This window comes from Perognathus longimembris, chromosome 3 (assembly GCF_023159225.1).
Source record: "Perognathus longimembris pacificus isolate PPM17 chromosome 3, ASM2315922v1, whole genome shotgun sequence".
Classification (NCBI taxonomy): domain Eukaryota; kingdom Metazoa; phylum Chordata; class Mammalia; order Rodentia; family Heteromyidae; genus Perognathus; species Perognathus longimembris.
Genome location: NC_063163.1, coordinates 119,476,595 through 119,496,370, shown reverse-complemented (window position 1 = coordinate 119,496,370; position 19,776 = coordinate 119,476,595). Strand labels below are relative to the sequence as shown.

General features: G+C 46.6%; 1 pseudogene; it reads right to left on the bottom strand.

The window, feature by feature from the left end:
* Positions 1 to 7,967: 7,967 nt before the first annotated feature.
* On the bottom strand, positions 7,968 to 8,067 carry LOC125349767 (annotated as a pseudogene).
* Between the last annotated feature and the right edge of the window lie 11,709 nt (positions 8,068 to 19,776).

Below are 19,776 nucleotides of genomic sequence, written 5' to 3'. Positions count from 1 at the left end.
TTACAGTGTGGGTAAGAAATGGGCTCTAAAAAGTAGCTCTGCTTGGAAGAGATCTAATCCGATTGCTTGCCTGGGATGTATTGTCTTCTCAGTTCATCCACCCCGCTTTATTCCCGTAGGTCCAATATTTTCCTCTCTCTGGCTGACTCTCCTCATCGCCCTTCCTCTATATGCTCATAGTTATTCATATATAATTATAATACTATGCCCAGTATACTGATCAACATATTTGTCAATATATTATCTCCCAATCTCTCTATCCGGGAAGGGAGTCTGGAAGGATCCAGCGGCGGTTCTCAGTTGATAATCCTGTCTGCTCTCTAAAGTCCATTTCATTCCAGAAGTTGTGATGCTATCAACATAAGTTGCTAACTCATCAGTTACTCAATTATGGCTTCTAAAAGTCAAAGGACACAGAGTTGGCCATCATACCAAAGCTCTGAGCAGTTTTCTCTGCAGGGTGCAGTGGTTTTAGGTATTTATTTATTTTCTTCTTCTTCTTCTTCTTCTTCTTCTTCTTCTTCTTCTTCTTCTTCTTCTTCTTCTTCTTTTTTGGTTGGGGTGGCTAGCACCACGAATCCCAGCACACTACATTCTGTGTTTTTTTTTTTTTTTGCCAGTCCTGGGCCTTGGACTCAGGGCCTGAGCACTGTCCCTGGCTTCTTCCCGCTCAAGGCTAGCACTCTGCCACTTGAGTCACAGCGCCACTTCTGGCCATTTTCTGTATATGTGGTGCTGGGGAATCGAACCCAGGGCTTCAAGTATACGAGGCAAGCGCTCTTGCCACTAGGCCATATCCCCAGCCCCTTCTTTTCTTTTCTTTTTTTTTTAACTTGCTACCTCAACATTCTGCCACGGGAACAAAGTTAAGTACTTATCTATGACTTTGAAGGAGCGATTCTAACTTTAAGTGCAGCCACAGTTGCATTGGCCTGTTTGATAGCGCATTCTGGAAGGACGGCCGCAATATTAATTATTGTCTTTGATTTCACGATGCCGAGTTAGTCCTTCTTGGGAAAGTGAAAAATATTCAAGTTGATTTTAGATGTGCTGGCCTACAGCTCCTCACTATCTTTCAAATGTCTCTATACGCCGTTGTGTGAAGCACATGTGTTAGTGTACATGCCAGGAACAAGAGGTGTGCGTCTCTCTGTCATAATGGTCTGAAGACAGTGTCTCTGGCCTTCCGGTGGCTTTCTTCAGTGCACTACCACTTCCTCCTGAAAGCCATCGGCTGGGGCCCAAATATTTAGGGACACTCAAGTCCCAAACGGCAGCAGAGAGCGTGGAAGCACCGAGACCGACGCATTCCAAACACCCCAAAGTGAAATACCGCACAAGTGTTAATTTCCCACCGGCTACCGCTGGTCTTGTTGGCACAGCTAAGCGTCACTGGAGCTGCAAATGTGGTTCCCGGCGGGGCGGTAGCCTCCGGTGGCATTTCTGTGCCAGGGGAGGAGAATCCGGATGTCACGGCTAGCTGGCTCTGTCTGTCATGCAGGTGGAGATAGGTAAGACGTGTGTATGAGTAGTCACAGGTTGGGGTGACCCCCCTAAGAATGGACAGAACTTCAAGGGCCCCCATTTCCTTCGTGGTTCCTCTTTCCCGGTTTCTTCCAGGAAAGGCCAGTTCGATTATGGCACGGACCAGGTGGGTCAAGAAAAGCCCATTTTCGGGCTGGGGATATGGCCTAGTGGCAAGAGTGCCTGCCTCATATACATGAGGCCCTGGGTTCAATTCCCCAGCACCACATATACAGAAAATGGCCAGAGGTGGCGCTGTGGCTCAAGTGGCAGAGTGCTAGCCTTGAGCAAAAAGAAGCCAGGGACAGTGCTCAGGCCCTGAGTCCAAGCCTCAGGACTGGCAAAAGAAAAAAAAAAAAGCCCATTTTCCTGTGTGCCACCTCCAGTATTGCCTTCATGCATCATGCGTTTGCTTTCCAAGCCTCCCCTGGCCCTGTACCGAGGCCCCGCCTCACTTGTGAACACAATTAGTCGAAGCCGTTGAGAGAGTCTAATAACCTGTGAGCAGTGTGAAATGAATGATTGAGGATAGAGGTTTTCATTTTCTTCTTGAGTCGCGGGAGCGAGACCTTCTGATGGCTGGGTCTGAATCTCCGCTTTGTGTGCCAGCTTTGTGACTCTGGACACTGTGTTTCAGCCCTGGATGGATGTTTTTCCTTGGTAGGGACGAGGGGCATGGCAATAATTCCTATTCTAAAAGATTGGCATGTGTAAGAAATAAACTAATGCCAGCTGAATACTCAGCATAGTGTTTGGCATAAGTAACTGCTCAGCAAACATGGTGGTGGGTACCACCACCACCACCACTGCCACCACCACCACCACCACCACCACCACCACCACTACCACCACCACCACCACCGCCACCACCACCATCACCACCACCACCACCACCACCACCACCAATACCACCACCACCACCACTGCCACCACCACCACCACCGCCACCACCACCACCACCACCACTACCACCACCACTACCACTACCACCATCACCACCACCACCACCAACCTTTATCACCACCACCACCACCACCACCACCACCACCACCACCAATACCACCACCACCACCACCACCACTACCGCCACCAGCAGCAGCAGCAATCCTCAAAGTGAATCTCTAACTGTTTTAGCAGGTGAGTAAAGAGAGGCTTCAGGCCTGGCTCCACGTCAGCGTGGGGAACCCCCATTTCTGGTGGGTGTTGGTGGTCACGCCTGGTTCTCAGGATGGAAATAAACACTGAAGTCAGTCGGTCTGAGAAAGGACTTGTGATGTTCCAGCGTGACTTGTGATCATTCCTGAACTGTCCGTTTCCTGGGAGGCCCCTGCCTTCTTTCTCTCTGCTCTCCCCGGGGGTGGTGGCCGTAGCCTCTGGGTGTGCGTGGGTAGCCATGTCCCGCGGGCTGCGGTTGAGCGGTCCCATCGTGGCCGGGCCCCTCCCCACCAGCCGCCACACCCTCTACCTGCTGCCAGTGGCCCTGGAAGGACATCAAGTGATTTCTGGCCCTGGAGAACATCAAAGCCGGCCTCTCCCCCGCCCGTTCTCCCCACGGAACGCACCACTGGTCGAAATAAATAGAGGCCAGGGCTGAGCTGCCTTGGCCACTTGGGAAACCTTCAGGTCCTTTGGGGGGGTGGGGGAGGGGGGAGGGAGGGCAAGGCTCTGGGCAGGGGGGTGCGGCCTGGGCCGTGGCTGCTGACCTGGTGCCCTGCACAGGTCCCTGGGCGGCCGGTCGTCTGCAGCCTGGAGTTATTATTTCCATAGTGTCTAATTATCGGGCCACTGTGTTGAGATCGCGCCTCTTCTGTAGTTCTTCTGTTGCCGAAGAACCTATCAACCTAAACTAATACTTTAATGACCACTTTTCTGGACAAGAAAACAAATTGAGGCAAAAAAAAAAGAAAATTGAAGCCGGGGGCTGAGGAGAAGCTCGTGTGGTGAATGGAAAGGAAACAGGGAGGTCTGGGGCCATGGCAGTGGAAGAAGCGTCACTTTGATCTGGAAAATAGGGTGGTTTTTCTTTTCTTTTCGTCTCTTTTTTTGGCTTTGTTTTGTTTTGTCTTCGGCTGCTTGTTCTCAGTCAGCCAAGAGATGCTTTAGAGCGTGGTGGAGGCGGGCCTTTCAGAGCTCCCGGCGCCCCAGCAAAGATGAATGACCACTTTCACGGACAGCTACTCTCATGGTTTCATGTTTAAAAAATATGCAATTAAAGGGAATGCTATTACAAAGACCTTTATTTGTTGCTTTAAATGAAAAACGAGAGGTGTGCAAGATTTTCATGTTAAGTGCAAACTACAAATTGAAAGGGACTCACACACACACACACACACACACCTGTGTACAGCACCCAAAGATAGGAAGAAAGGACATCTATCTATTCTGAGGCAGAAGCTCTTGCTTCCTTTACTTATAAAACATGACCTGCAAGAAAATGTGTTGCCCACCGCATTCAAAAAAGTCTACCTCTTACTGTCACTGCTCTTAATACAAATGAAAGGTGGTTTTTTTTTTTTTTGGTCTAGGATTGAATTTCTTGTAAGCATAGTTGGTAGCTTTGTGAATGAATGTTTGTTTGTTTGTTTAAATGCATGTTCTCAGGGAATATTAAGTGGTGCTTGCCTTGAGCTCGAATCCCTTCTGCCAAATCCCTTTCTCCCCATCCTTCCTGCCACCCTTTGTGACACGTTACCCCCTCTCCCGTCTTGCCCTGTGTTCCTTGGAAGGTGGTCCACAGACAAGTGGACGTCTGTCTGTAGAGGAGGCTAAAGGAAGACTATGACCTTCCTGAAGCTGATGTGAACATCGCTGGCTATTCTTCTGAGATTACCAAAATCTTTGTCCAGGTAACATGTCTTGTCGTGGTGACAGCAAGATGGATGGTTCCTGTCTCTTTTCTTTTTGCTTGGCCTTCATGGATTTATTTAATATGCTTTTATAATAGATAGACAACTTTCACCTATGAGTGGATGTTCTACTCTCCTGGCTACTGGTAAAGAGTAAGAATGTGGAAAGTGAAATGACTAGTTTTAGGCATTCCTAAATTGTGGGCAAATTACCCCAAAGTATGAGTGCATTAGCACCCCCCTTTTTTTAAAGCTCAAAGCTGATAAGCATTTTTATCTAATTCTAAACGTTAGGATGTATAGTTTCATTTCCAGGCCTTCTGTAGGAATTTTACCGACTCCCCTTTGTTTAAACGATTCCAGCTTTATAATTGATGGACTGTGTACTTAACGACATGAATTGCAGTTAAAATTTGCAAGGTTTCTGGCAATTCCATAATCCATCAGTCTGGTGAAGAAGGCTGAAGAAGTCTGGCTACACCCATTGTGCAGCAGGGGGAATGGCGGCCTGGGAGAGTAAGGCTTCTTTCCCGGGTTGTGCAATGAAGGAATGAATGAATGAATGAATGGAGGTGCCACTCATGTCCTCAGGGTTTCTGACATCCATTTGATACCCAGCAGGCTCTTCTCCCCTGAACTCATCCTTTCAGAATGTGTATCCCATCTCAATGCAAACACTTGTTAAAGTAAGAATGTGAAAAGGCATCTCAAGGTCAATGCCTTGGCATTCATTATCTTTAAAGGACACTTGGAAGGAGAGTGTAAAGAAAGAAAGAAATCCAGTAGATATCTGCCTTGAAGATATAAAAAATTCTATTATACCAAGTAGGTTGGTGCTTGCTGTCTCTAGACAGGCTGTGGCATTACAGGCGTCAGCTCTGATGGTTTTCTGCTCAAAGGGTTGATACCATTACATGTTAGGTTTTGGGCTTGGAAAGTGTGGCTCCATGGAGTGATTCTGGCACAAGTCTCTGTCGCCTCACACGTGGCAGCAGAACTCTCCCAGCAACCAGATGGGAAGCTCTTCAGGAGCAAGTTGGGAAGCTACTGCTGGTGTAAATCCTTTCTCAGATACCACAAGGGTAATTGAACATTGCTGCCAAATGGGAAACTGAGGCCAGCCTGCATTTGAATTACTTTGGAGAGTTTTCTGAGTCTGGTTTATGGAATTCATATAATGCTGGAACCATGTTGCTTTGTCTTGAAGAGAACACAATCCATGATCAAAAGCTGAGGCATGCTTAGCTTCTAACCATCTCTGGGTTGTGAATACATAGCACAGGGGCACCTGTCATTGCTCTTGTTTTATCTGGGACCAAAGCATTTGATAACCGACGTCCAACTGGAATTGCTTAAATCCTGTAATAACATTGAGGGTTCCGTATCAATTTGGATAGTGATTGTGAGTGTGGTTATTCGTTGCCAGGAACCCAAAACCATCTTGTTCTCAAAGATACCTGTTACATACGGCTTTTTCCAAGCCTATCTCTCTATCATTCTATCACCTTGGACCATGTGTTTTGGAGAAATAGACAAGAAATCTATTTTCCCCCCACCACAAAATGGAATAGAAACCTCCGGATCAGGAGCTTGAGAGAGATGGGGTATAAGCAAAGTAAGCAGAAATGTCTGCTGGGGTCTATGAACTTCATTCACAAAATTTGCCTCTGAACCTTGACTGATTCCTGTTGGGATTTCCGTCATGACTTCAACCATCCTATCGGTGTAATCAGTTATCAAATGTGAAGTGTGATGGGGGTGGTACACCCCTACCACATCAGCCAGCTCTGATGGAAGTGTAAACTCCAGGAGGACTGTGGTCCAGGCTGGCCTGGAGAAAAGGTGAGACCCTATCTCAAAAATAATCCATGCAAAAAAATAAAAAAGGGCCAGAGACATGGCTCAGTCAGAGCATATCTGCCTAAACCAACATACAGCAGCCTTGAGTTCAAATCTCAGTATTCTTTCCAATGGATGAGCGAAATTCCACTGTGTGTCTATACCACATAATTTGATCCATTTGCCCATTGAGTGGCACTTGGGTGGAATTCATATCTTGGTTATGGCAAATAGTGCTGCGATGAACATGGTTGTGCTGGTGGCTTTACTATAACCTAGTTTATGTTTTATTGAATAAGTGCACAGGAGTCAAATTGCTGGGTCATAGGGTATAGTTCTATGTTTAATTTTTTGAGAAACTTCCACATTGCTTTCCAGGGTAGTTGAATAGCATTCCCTTTTGGTTGCATCCCCACCAGCATTTGTCATTGTTAGTTCCTTGATCTTGGCCATTTTCACTGGAGTGATAGAGAATCTCAATGTTGTTTTGATTTGCATTTCTTTTATGGTCAGTGATGTCAGCATTTCTTCATGTGTCTATTGGCTATTCTTTCTTCTTCTCTCTTTAAGTCATTAGCTCATCTTTTAATTGGGTTGTTTCTTTGAGGGTTTATTTGGGGGGGTTAATTTTTTGAACTCTTAAGTATATTCTGGATATTAGGCTCTTGTTTGTTGCATAGGAGTTTGTATTCCCCATCTTTGGGGATCCCACTTGATGATGTTTGTGTTTTCTGTGTGTCATCAGCTTTACATTTGAAGACTGACATGCCTCAGGTCCACACACTGACCACCTATCTAGGGCCTCTACTACTTTGGCCATGTCCAAGGCCCAGATGGGGCTTTAGAATAAAGCATTATGTCCCAGAAAAAAAATGTTCAAATTAACTTTATTTAAATTGCCCTAGGCAATTGGATACTTATATTGTAAAAAAGCCCCTTTAAAAGATCCCAACATCTACATATGAGTCACTGGGTGATCATGTTGGTGCTAATCAGTTCTACAGCCCAAAGAGATCTCAGGTCTTGCCAACATCTTCTATGTGTGTTGTCATTTGAACTGGCAGTTAGTGTCTCATATGGTTTAAGGTAGCAATAATCTTTTTAACCTATAACACACATATAAGATATTAAAAATATATGCATGTGTTAAAATATACATATGTTTACCACTTCTCCCTTCCAATATGTCTCTAATCCTTTGGTGTCTATTTCCAGTGCTCTCTCCTGCTCTTTCCTGATCACTCAGCCTCTCCCAGGTGAGTAACATTGTACTAGATGGCTTTCCAGCATGTTCTTGTCTCCTACCACTTCAAGATCCATTATTTACATTCTGGCTAGAGTTACACTTTAAGACATGTTAGCTAAGTCATGCCATTCAAAAAAGAAAGACTGTCCTCATAATTAGAACAGAATGTCAACTTCTTAGTTTGGCTCTCAGTCTTCACAGGCATCCATTGTTGGATTATCTGCTACCATCTTGGATTTCCCATGACCTACTGGAAACTGGGAAGTTTTCTAGCATCTCAGTGATCAGATGGCTGGGAGAGGTTAGAGAGGGATGAGGTGAAGACACACAGCTGTGGTAATACAGTCAAATTACAATATCAGAGAACATGGCGGATTGTGTCAGAGGTAGGCTGGGGCCAGCCTGGGAAGAGGGAGTGACGCCAGTGGGGTTTGTAGCACTGGGAAGTGGGCGTGACTCTGTGTGTGTTGCTCTCAGATCCTGCATGGCAGCCCAGTCCCCCTGCCTCCCCTCAGAGTATGGAACACTTCGCAAATTTGCATGCCATCCTCATGCAGGGCCACGCTCATCTTCTCTGTCTCGTCTCAGTGTTAGTGTAGAGGCTGCCAACATGGGTTCCAACATGGGAATTTTAAACCAGCAGTGGGGTGCTAGTGGGGGTTACCCACGATGGATGGGGAGTTATTGAAAACCACTGAGAAAAAAGAAATGTAAGTCACCTGATTGATCACCTGATGAACTGGCTCCAGCAGCGTGGGCAGGTGGGAAGCTGTAAGGGAAGAGCAATGATGATAAGCGGGGGAGGAGAATCGCAGCACAGCCTTCAGCGGTCAGGCACAGTGCTGTGGCTATACTGAGCACCTTCTGGACCAGGTCTGGCAAGCGGGAACTCTCCTCTTCCGGCTTCTTCCTGCCTCATATCCACCATATGAAGACATGCAGGGGGTGTGGGGAAGATAGGGATTGTCTTTTCTTTTTCTATTTTTTTTTTCTTTTTTGCCAGTCCTGGGGCTTGGACTCAGGGCCTGAGCACTGTCCCTGGCTTCTTTTTGCTCAAGGCCAGCACTCCACCACTTGAGCCACAGCACCACCTCTGGCTTTTTCTGTTTCTGTGGTGCTGAGGAATCGAACCCAGGGCTTCATGCATGCTAGGTGGGCACTCTACCACTAAGCCACATTCCCAGCCCAAGACAGGGATTTTCTGAGGCTATAAGGCGTAAGGGGATGGCAATAAGGTTTGCATCCTTTGGCAAGCTGTGGTGACTCTATTATTGGGCAGTGGAGGATAACATGCAATGGTGTCCAATAGAACTTTCTGCAAAGCTGTCAATACTTCATCTGTGAGCCCTTCTTCAATATGTCCTTCACAGTAACTGACTTCTGAGTACCTAAAATGTGGCTAGTGTAAAGGAACAGTTATGTCTGAAATTTTACTTTGGTTTTCTCTTCGTTTTTAAAAACGTATTTTATTCATCTGGTTTGTTGAGAGGTCGTCTCACTATATAGCCCAGACTAGCTTCTAACTCCTCGATGTAACTAACTCAAGGTAGGCTCCAACTCCTCCTGAGTGCTGGGATTACAAGTGTGTAACACCATACCTGATGCCATTTGTTTTCAATCACTTCCAATAGCCAAATATGGCTAGGTGTGCCTCCACTAGATCAATCATTCAATGTCTTAAACAGGGTGATTATCAGCGTGGTTGTTTATTTTGTCATTAACTGACAGAATAAATGTGACAGAAGTTGAAAAACAGCAATAACTAGCTGTCTACTGCCCTCACGTGACTGTCAGATGATCAAGGGGCTTTAACATGTCTAAGAACTTGCACTGACTGTAGGGATAGCGGACTGAAAGTGCTCCTTAGAAATGAGGTACTAATTGAAAATTCACACCTAAGTAAATTTATTTAAATTACTTGTGGATTGACGTCTGTAAACAGGTAGCTTAGAGTTGGATATCTTAACAACTTCTCTTGCCTTGGAGGTGTTTCCTCAATCACACTAGAGAGGATAAGCAAAGTAAAGTTTGCATATGATGGAGTGTATTAACTACTGAGAAGAACTGAAAACCTCCTGTCAGCTCTCCCGCTCGCTGCATTATTCATTTACATTTCTCTTGTCATCACGCTTCACCTAAAAGCTTCCTACCCTCCCTTTCCTTCGAGCTTGCCACTTCTGCTATGATAGGCTCCAAAGAGCCTGGCCAACGCACTGTTACACATCTTAAGCTAGCGAGCGTGGGGCAGGCCTCCCCGGCAGTGCAGGGGAGAGGAGGCCAGCCTTCGTCCAGTGGGAAGCAGCGAGGATGGAGACAAAGCAGTCTTGTGATCTGGCTGTCTGACCGCTAGCTCAGAGTTCAGATGTTGTCTGTAGCTGGTGGGCTAAGGTGTTCTCCCGAAGGCCAAACATTGCCTTTGCTAGGATTCTGTTTTATTGTATTGTTTATTTGGTTTACTCCTAGGTGAAATTGAATGACCCCTCTTTCTGGCCATGGGACTCTCATGATTTTAATAGATTCCTCCTTCCAAAGGGATGAAGTCATGGCCAGAGTAGACAGTAGGTAACTTTAGCTCTATTTTGGATGTAGGCAGGAATTTCGATCTTATTTTCGAATGGCAGGCATACAGATTTCATTCATAGTATTTTCTAGCTCCAGCATCAACGCATTAAAGGTTGCTGCCAGTCTTCTGGATTTATTCACAGGAGTGGCATCCTTTAGGTTTCCACATCAGAATGTTGAGGTATGACTGGTATTGACCACTAGCCTGCAAACTGTGTATTGGCCGGGGCAGTGTGCGTACTAGTACGTACATGTATACTAGCACAGAGAGGGCCACAGACCAGCGCTTGACAAACAGCTTTTGGAATGAGTGAGTGACTGAGTTCGCTAGTAAGTTTTCTTTTGCAGTTAGTATCGCTGAGAGCTATAGCATCGGTCCTTAGCTAGTCGTGGGCATTTTTTGCTGACCTTACATCACTGCCTGAGCAGGCTTTCTCCAGCATGCTCAGGTACAGCTGTCTGTTCAGATATGTTCCAACACCAGTCAAACTCCGGAGCTGGGAGGACCCGGCCTTTCTTCACATCTTGAAGCAACGTGGCATGAATATGACAGAGTTGCTCAGAACCACCTGCCAACCGTCACTGTGACCCACAGGCTAGCTGCGCTACAGACATCCACTGGGTTCAATTTGGCTTTTCTGGTTTAGTTGGTGATTTTACTGGATAGCTGGGGAGGACTGACCCCCGTTTCGGTGGCAGAATCTGGAAAAATATAACATAAGAAAGATTTGAAATGTCGGCACTCTACTCGTTCAGGCTCAGATGACAGCTTCTGTATGCTCATTTCCTTGAGGTGTCAGGAGGAGGAGGAGGGAGTGGACAGGCTGGGGCTGGAGTGCTAATGGCTATGACCACTAGCAGCGGGCAATCATTCACCATCTTCCTTCTTGGCCCAGAGTCTCAAGTCCCAGGAGCCCTGATCTTGGATGTAGTCAGCTCATCATTTTCTGACCCAGAATGAAAGAGCCAAGTTCATAACTTAAACTATCCTTGGAGCTGCATGTTTTTATGAGAGAGTAAATGAAAAACAGAATCAAATGAAATACTGTTGCCATCAGGGCTGGATAAAGTATCTTTAAAAATGGCCATTGGGTCAGACTTCCTGCACGGATTCTAAAGCTGGGGAGAGAGAGAGCTCTTCTGCCAGCTCTCGTCTTTCTTGTCTACCCTCATCTTGTACCTTGCACGGTCATCCTTCACTGCTGCAGCCAAAACAGTGGTGTGAGAATCCACTTACAGAAGGAGAGATGCTTTTGGCTCCGAGTCTGAAGGCTTTCAAATGTTGGCTGGCGCCATTGTTGCTGGAGGCAGCTTTCATGATGGAAGGCAGCTGCTTACCTCCTGGCAGACACGTGTAGAGAACCAGAGAAGGGGCCAGGCACAAGATGGACCTTCAAAGTCCTCAGTGATCTCCTTCCTTCCATCACGCCTGCTATGCTGGGGATATGGCCTAGTGGCAAGAGTGCTTGCTGGGGTTCGATTCCCCAGCACCACATATACAGAAAACGGCCAGAAGTGGCGCTGTGACTCAAGTGGCAGAGTGCTAGCCTTGAACCAAGAGAAGCCAGGAACAGTGCTCAGGCCCTGAGTCCAAGGCCCAGGACTGGCAATAAATAAATAAATGAATAAATAAATAACACAACCATCATGCCTGCTAATCAGCAGGCCCTTCAGCTGTGGCCTTGTCAGTGGCTTAGTCCACTGATGAGATTATCCCCCATTACTGGCCAGCCACTCCCAGTAGCACTGCTGATGCGCAACAATACCTTCAACAATGGGTAGCATGGTGGACCCGAACCGTAACAGGACGCTCCTAGAACCAGCGCCTCAGGAACTCACAGGAAAGAACAACCACGCTCATGAACAAAGCAGGTCAGCAAGTACCTGACTCTAAGGCAGGGCCTAAGGCAGAGGAGAGCCGTCTTGAGCATGAGCCAGCGGGGGGAGGGTGGGGAGATCGTAGCCCTACAGGGAGACCATGTAAGTTTCTGGAAGCCCAGAAATGGTCCTGGCGAACCTCAGCTTCCAAGAAGTTTGCCAGGTGATCACCCAGTTCATGCCCCGGTCCTCTGAGCTTGAATAAGTAAGTTGTACTTAATTACTTGCCTTGCCACCTGCATGAAAGTGTCTGTCTCGGACATTTCCTGATGCTTTTAGGAAAAACAGTGGGTGAGATGAAAGGGGAAGAGGCAGGTCATCCCTGGCTGCCCCGGGTCCTGTCAAAGGCATTGTGGGGTGACACTGACCCAGAGCGGGAAAGGTCAGTTCTAAGACGCAAGCACGGGCTGAAACCACATCCTCATTCCAACGGCGCAGAGAGGAGCCAGGCCACTGGGCCCCGGGAGGGTGGCTTTCGAGGACAGAGACCTGAATATTGATTTGGTTTTACTTTGATGGGCCTTGCTCATGGATGAATAGAAAAAATCCACCTGTTCTCCAAGGAAGCCTTCTGCCACAGGTAGCTGAGGCTTTATTCAGAGGAGAGGACGACTTGATTGAGGGAGACTGCCGGACCCACACCATTGAGAAGACCTGTAACTCATGGTAAGCTACTGGATGAACTGCACCCTGGAAGACTGAAGATTTTCAAACACATGCGCACATGAGAACACACACACACACACACACTCTCTCTCTCATTTTCTCTCTCTCATTCTCTCTCTCTCATTCTCTCTCTCTCTCATTCTCTCTCTCTCTTTCTCTCTCTCTCTCTCTCTTTCTCTCTCTCTCCAACACACACACTGGACCCACAGATTCCCTAATTCCTCATTAGAAAAATCTTAAGCCACATGGCAGAACAGAGGGAGAAGAAACTGACTTCACTTGTATGACCTTGAATCAGGGTTGCTGACAGTATTTGGGAATATCAGAAATACTGTAGTATTTTTTCCAAAATAGATTTAGTAGCTCAGCAGTTAGTGTATGTGATTATTTACATCAGAGTTCAGTTCCCAAGTGTCTGGGCTCTGTTGCATCCTTTTCCATTGGCTGGGAAATGTAAAATTGTTACAGCGAATGGGGAAATGGGTCCTGTGGCTTGCCACCCAGTGGAGGAAATCTGTGCCTAATCCTGCAAACCATGGGTTTTGGCTCTTCTACACAGGACCTGATCCTCTAGGTAGTTTGCAGCAAATCCTAAACTATTTGTGTGGGCAGGCTTAAGGCCTTGTCTTGTTACTATCCCAAGAATTGTCTTCCATTTGGGGGACTCTGGCATCCAGGCTCATGTTGTTGGAAATGATCTTTCAAGGCCACACCGAGAATTAGTTGCAAAGCTAGGGGGTAGATTTCTGTTCCTATGTATTCTTCCTTAGGAATTAGCGCTAGAGTGTCCTTTCTGCTCTTTTCTCCAAGGTGCTTCCTGGGGGAGGGGGGAGTGGCTGAGCTGGATGCACATGGAAGAATGAATATTGATGACATATTATGTAAGGCTCAATGGAAGTTGTGAACCTACCAGATGCCGGGGGAGTCAGCAGCTTTCCTATTATGCATTTCCTTGGCCTAAACTTGGATGTTTTCCAGGAAGCCCTTGCAGAAGCAAGTGGAAGGGCCCGGTGTGTGTGTGTGTGTGTGTGTGTGTGTGTGTGTGTGCGTGTGCGTGTGCGTGCATGCGTATGTGTACGTGTGTGCAAACCCTAACTTGTCTAAATGGGGGGATGTATGAGCAACTTTCCAATTTTCCTTTCACTGAATGATGAGCTTGGATTTAACAGGAAATCAAATTAGAAGCTAAAGAAATAAAAATAAAAAAGGCCTGGTGTTAACTTCTAAACAAGCTGGCCTCTAGGCACATTTTTTTTTTTTTTTTAAAGAGAAGCAGGTTCTTATTGCTAAGTTTGCTCCACAGTGCTTTCTTGATGACGGTTCTCAAGGCAGAAGAAAGTGAATGGCGGTTTGATTAACCACAGGCCATAATGGCTATATCAGTTTCTTTTGTAAGTGAGAGATTGTCTTTGCATATTCATAAGGAGGCCGCTAAGCAGCGCTGCTGGAGCCGTCAAGGCCCTAAACTCTGTTGGATTAGGAAGCGCCTGGGAGGCCTCGGAATGGGTGGCCCGGCAACCCCCCCACCCCCCTTCTGCACAATCAAGGACTCAGATTGGACAGAATTCCCTCACTGTAAAAGTTGTTAGGCATAGAAGGAGGTTATAGAATTTATTTTTCTCATAGATCTTTCAGAAGAGGACAGAAACTCAGTGAATAGGTTGGATTCAATTCAGTCCCAAAGCTTTTGAAATTAAAGACAACTGGGGTGGAAGAGATCAAGAAAAAACAATGTAGAAACTGAGAAGGGAAAGTCCCTCAACTTATCCCTCAGGCTGAGGGGTGGGGGATTGGCTATAAATGGGACATTGTAGGATTAAGGTTACATTTTGTGTTTTAGGATAATGCAGATTTCCTAATAATACGCCTCTCTAATGAGCTTGCCCCTTACAGCCCAACCTCGTTAGAATGCATTGATTCCTGGGGGATCTGAATTGAAAGGTAAAATCTCAGGATCATGTGAACCCATGGAAGAGTTAACCAGTAGTTAAATACTTTTATTTCATTTCTATCTCTTCATCCCCCAACCCCCGCATTTTACAATTCCTTTAAAATGTATGATCTCATTTTTACCCTCCAAACGGTTTAACTAAGTGATGAGAATTTGCAATAAATTATTTACATCTTGGCTTAGAATTTCTTGGCAAGGCTAAGGTTAGAATCCAACATCCTTCTCACCTACATTCTTCCTTCCAAAAAGTCCCGGCCTTGCCTAGCTGCAGTTTTAGGAAAGCTTGCTTTATGTGCCACTCACTATTTGATCTGGGACTTGAATCTAGAAGTGCATCGTTGCTACCTATAACGAAGTCAGACATGGGTCTCCGTGCCATCCATTCTGCTCCAATCTACATGTCACAAAGTCTAGGAGCAAGGAACACATGCATCCTCAAGTCCTTTGCAAGAGATAAGTGTGACAGCAAGAACTGGACTCACACAGTGGTTCCGAAACAATTCTTCCTCAAGTTGCAGGCTGAGCTCGCTGAATACACAGGCTTAGTAGTAAGGCTTTTCAGAGAGCTGGTTTTCCCTGGGAGCTCCTAGAGACCATTTTTTTTTTTTTGATCCCTAAATTCAGCTTACAGAAACCTTTAAACAAATGTATGCTACATTATTCTCATTATTCAATTATGACAGTCTTTCCCCCAGCATTTTAATTAGCACTCATTTACTGAGAATTAAACTGTCATTTTAGTTGAACTCAAAAGAGTACCCCTGGGACATGCATTCCACAAGATAATAAAAGCCCCGTATAATTCTGATGCTTCAACAATGCAGACGACGCCACGACAGGGCTTTTCTGTCAGCCATTTCGGATGGAACTTAATCACTACTGGTGGAGGGCGGTGGAGGGAATGCCGTCACTCTACACCTGAAAGATGGAGGCTACGTCACAGGAGAGCAAGACAATCTGCTCTCCTGTCATTTTACCCGATGCTACGAAGCAGCGCTGGGGAGGAAGTGGACCTCTCTGCCTGCCGTGCCTCTCGATGGCTGCGCCGTTCAGGGGGTGAAGGCCTTGTTGCTCACGGGTGTGTAGGGGACCCACGAGGACCGGTCCTGGCTCTGGGAGGGAGGCTCCCACCGCTTCCCAGTCCATCGCTTTTGTTCTTGGCATTTATCCTGCGAGGTGGGCCAGGCCTGAGTGAGATGGAGAGCCTTCAGACAATGAGATGAGAACTGGGGGATGTCTTATCGCGGCCTCTAAACGTGGGACCCCTTTCTTTTGTGTCTGGGGCTATTCAAAGGAGGACCCACGAGGGTGGCGGTGGTGTGAGGTTTGGGTTCGTAGAGCTCCGAAGAAAAGATTTCCAGCTTCCTTTCGGTCAATCCAGCGATTCTCCTGTGTTGAAAAAAAAATCAGGTTCAGCTCATGCCTGTAATCTTTAGGAGGATGAGATCTAAAAGATTCTGGTTTAAACCCAGCCCAAGCAGAAAAGTCCACCTCCAAAAGAACTTCCAAAATGTCAGGCTGGAAGCGTGAGTCAAGTGGTAGATCACCAGCCAAGCAAGCAATCCAAGCAAGCATGAGACCCTGGTTCAAACCCTGGTATGGGGAAAAATGGCTTCTTATTGGACTAAAACAAGCATAGCACCCCGGAATCCCAGGCTTAGCCACCCCTGTGGGGACCCTGCCCACTTCAGATTGTGAAGACTGGGGATGCAAGGAACTTGGTGATATTCTCGGGGTTCTCCATGACCGAAATTGTGAGACATGAAAACTGGAACCCAAGTATCCTGGTTCTGTGTACTGGGTTCTTTGTACGTAGAAGGAAACACAGCAGGAAGAGCTGAGCTCTGTGCCCCATGCTGGGGTATGAATTCTAGCTCCGCTACTTCTGAGCCACAGGCAAAGCTCAGGCATTTAGGAAAATGTCTTAGCTTTCTTGGTAACACTTGTTTCAAACAGTGCCTGGCCCAAAGTCCCAAAGTAAGAGCTGTGGTTACGACTGTAGACTCTAGTTCCCTATTTGCTACTCTCCTGAGCCACAGGGGAGTAGCAAGAAGGCATGGCATTCCATTGCTTTCTATTTCTACCCCTTGTCTTCTGCATGCTGGGCGCCGCCTCTGGGTGCGTTGCATGGAAACCTCACTGCAACAGTGCAAGGGAGGTAACAGCAATTCCTTCTTCCTCTTCATCTTCCTCCTCCTCCTCCTCCTCCTTCCTCTTCCTCTTCCTCTTTTCAGTGGTGGTTCTGTGGCTTGAATTTAGGGCCTCCTGCTGGCTAGGCCAGGCTCCGCCCCTCCGAGCCACATCCCCGAGCTCTCCTATCCATATTTAATATGAAAAAAACATGGGTACAGAGAAAACATTTATCCAAAGTCCCATGGCAAGTGGGCCCAAACCATTCTTCAGTTCTCTTTTTTTTTTTTTTTGTTTTTTGGCCAGTCCTGGGCCTTGGACTCAGGGCCTGAGCACTGTCCCTGGCTTCTTCCCGCTCAAGGCTAGCACTCTGCCACTTGAGCCACAGCGCCGCTTCTGGCCGTTATCTGTATATGTGGTGCTGGGGAATCGAACCTAGGGCCTCGTGTATCCGAGGCAGGCACTCTTGCCACTAGGCTATATCCCCAGCCCCTCTTCAGTTCTCTTTGACTGTGAACAATGGTGTGTTGATAATTCAGCCTGTGTGCATAGATAGCATGGGTTTGGATTGACAGAGTATGTCTGGTGCTTCTTCATGACTGGCATTTTTTTGCCTAAGTAAATCCCAAATTTGGTGATTTGGCATTAGTCACTAATTGTGCCTGTCTCCAGCACTATGGGAAGAAACTTCTGCTTATCCCCACGTACATACTGTGTAAGGACTTAATGAAGTCTCTGAGCCAGAAAGGCAATCCTGCTACCACTCTGAGTAATTCTGTTTTTCTTTTGCCATAATTCTAAACCCACGAGTGGCAGTTTCTGAGGGCAAACATTTTGTATTTCTGCTCACAGTCTTTTCTTGCTCAGAGAATTGTCATCCTTGTTCAGCTCCTGCTGCAGAGTAACCTTTCCCAGAGAGAAAGACAAAGGAAGAAAGACCAAGTGAGGCTGTTTGGGCCCCAGTGTAAGGAGAGGCCCGGATGGACAAATGCCTTCCTCCCACCTGTTCTAATGATCCCCGGCTTCGTTCAAGGCTGCTGTCATGAGCTGTGGCATCAGCTCTTGGCATGTGAGTGCATTGACATTTAACACCAGTGGCATGGCGAAGATACTTACTACCTCACCCTACGCAAAGCCAGCCAATGGTGGCCAGGGGCCCATCTCAGTGGAGGCGATGGCTGAGAGGCAAAGGAGCTGTGAGGGAGTCAGAGGGCAAACATCCGAGCTCTGCATGGAGACCTCACTGCGTGTTGGCCCCTGTCTGTCGCCACCCTGGAGCTCTTGAGACACGCATCTTCTCTGGTGTTCTCTGGTTCTTTAGAGAGAAGGCTGGCGATGAGATCCTACAGGGAAATGACTGAGAATAAGACACACAAAAAAGTGTCCTTCTGCAAGGACAGAAACCAGGCATGGAACAGGAGCTCAGTGACCACCCCAAGCTTTACCTATGCTATTTTTTACACACATATTTGTATCTGCACGTTTTCAGCGCGAGGCCGAGCACCGGGCCTGCGGGTTGCTAGTGACGGCGGTCTGATGCATGCTTGCACTGGGGGAAAGGTTGCACCTAACAGCTGGCTCTGATGGTTGCTGGTGGCTGTGCTGCATTTCTGCTTCTTGGCTTGGAATTGGCCTGGATGATTAATATTGGTAGGAGCGGGCTTGCTGTGGTCAATTTGTCTTTATTTTGAGTGTGAAAAAATTGCTGTTTGGACCTTTGCTAGCATGTGAAAAAATGTAAATTTAATTTTTCCTTAATACTCACAACAATTGAAATGACAGGAGCTACCGTCAAAGTCAGGACAAATCTTTTGTTCTATCTATGTACAGCATTTAATATAGAGGCCCAAATAGTAATACTCAAGACCCACCAGACTTTGGGAAAGATTTTTGGAAAGCCTGGTTAAGCCAAACAACAAGAAGACATATTGCATATTGCTGGAGAATTAGGAGTGGAGAATTTGGGTGAATTCTGGTCCAGATGCTGCCTCTTCTTATGGCTTAACAACAAGGAGCCCTTCATCCTCATCAACAAAACAATCAAAACTCAAAAACAAGAAAAGCACAGAAACACGCAGGGCCTCAGTTTCCTCATGCCAAATGAAGCAACAAGGCTGATTCTAAGTTCTCTGTATTTCATAGTGATACTTCCCTGTAGGATATTAGGAATGCAGGTATCATATAGTAAGAGAGAGAATATGTGTATATATATATATAGAGAGAGAGAGAGAGAAGTTTTTGCATGTGTGCTTATACTTTTGTATGTGTGCTGGGGCTTGAACTCAAGGATTTATCATTTCTTTCTCTCTCAGTTTTCTCTGCTCTCAGCTGGTACTCGACCATCTGAATCGCACCTTAACTTCTAGCTTTTTGATGGTTAATTGGATATAAAGAGTCTCTCAGGTTTGTCTGTCTGGGCCAGGCTGGCTCTGAACTGTGCTGCTCAGATCTCAATCTTCTGAATAGTCTAGGATTATAGGTGTGAGGCACTGGCACTTGACTAGGCTTTGTATATTTTATGCCACCCTTATATAAGAAGTGACACGGAGAAGACTAGGATAATACAATGATAATAATAAGTACACGTTTAACAGAGACCTGATTGCTTGGGAATCTGCAGCATTTCTCATTAGTTTTGGATTGGTGGGAAATGCTCCCCTGTTCACTGATCTAGTCCAGGGTATGGAGTTTACAGGAAATGAGAGGACTAAGCAGAACAGAAACAAGTGTGCCTGTCTTTACCTGCCCCCTAGGGCAGGACCTCCTGGTGGGAGCCTGCATACAAGGTTCCTCTGGAACCTTCTTCCCCTTCCCGTCCGCCTTCCTGTCTTCCCCTCTCCTCCTTTCTCCTTTCTTCCCTCCCCTTCCTTTCCCTTCCTCTCCCCTCCCTTCCCTTTCCCTCTTCCCCCTCCTCTTCCCTACCTGTGTTATCCTTCTGGGAGAATTTATAGTCATAATGATCCATGTGCTCCCATTGAGGAAAATACAACTGTCAGGTTCTCCCAGCACCGAAACCAAACTCAGCCTCAGCCAGGTCACATTTCTGCAGATCAAGAGAGACAGAGTCCACGCCCAGGTCAACGACAGCCAAAGTCCCTTTGACAAACTTTAGCAGCGTTCTGTGTGGCGGGAAC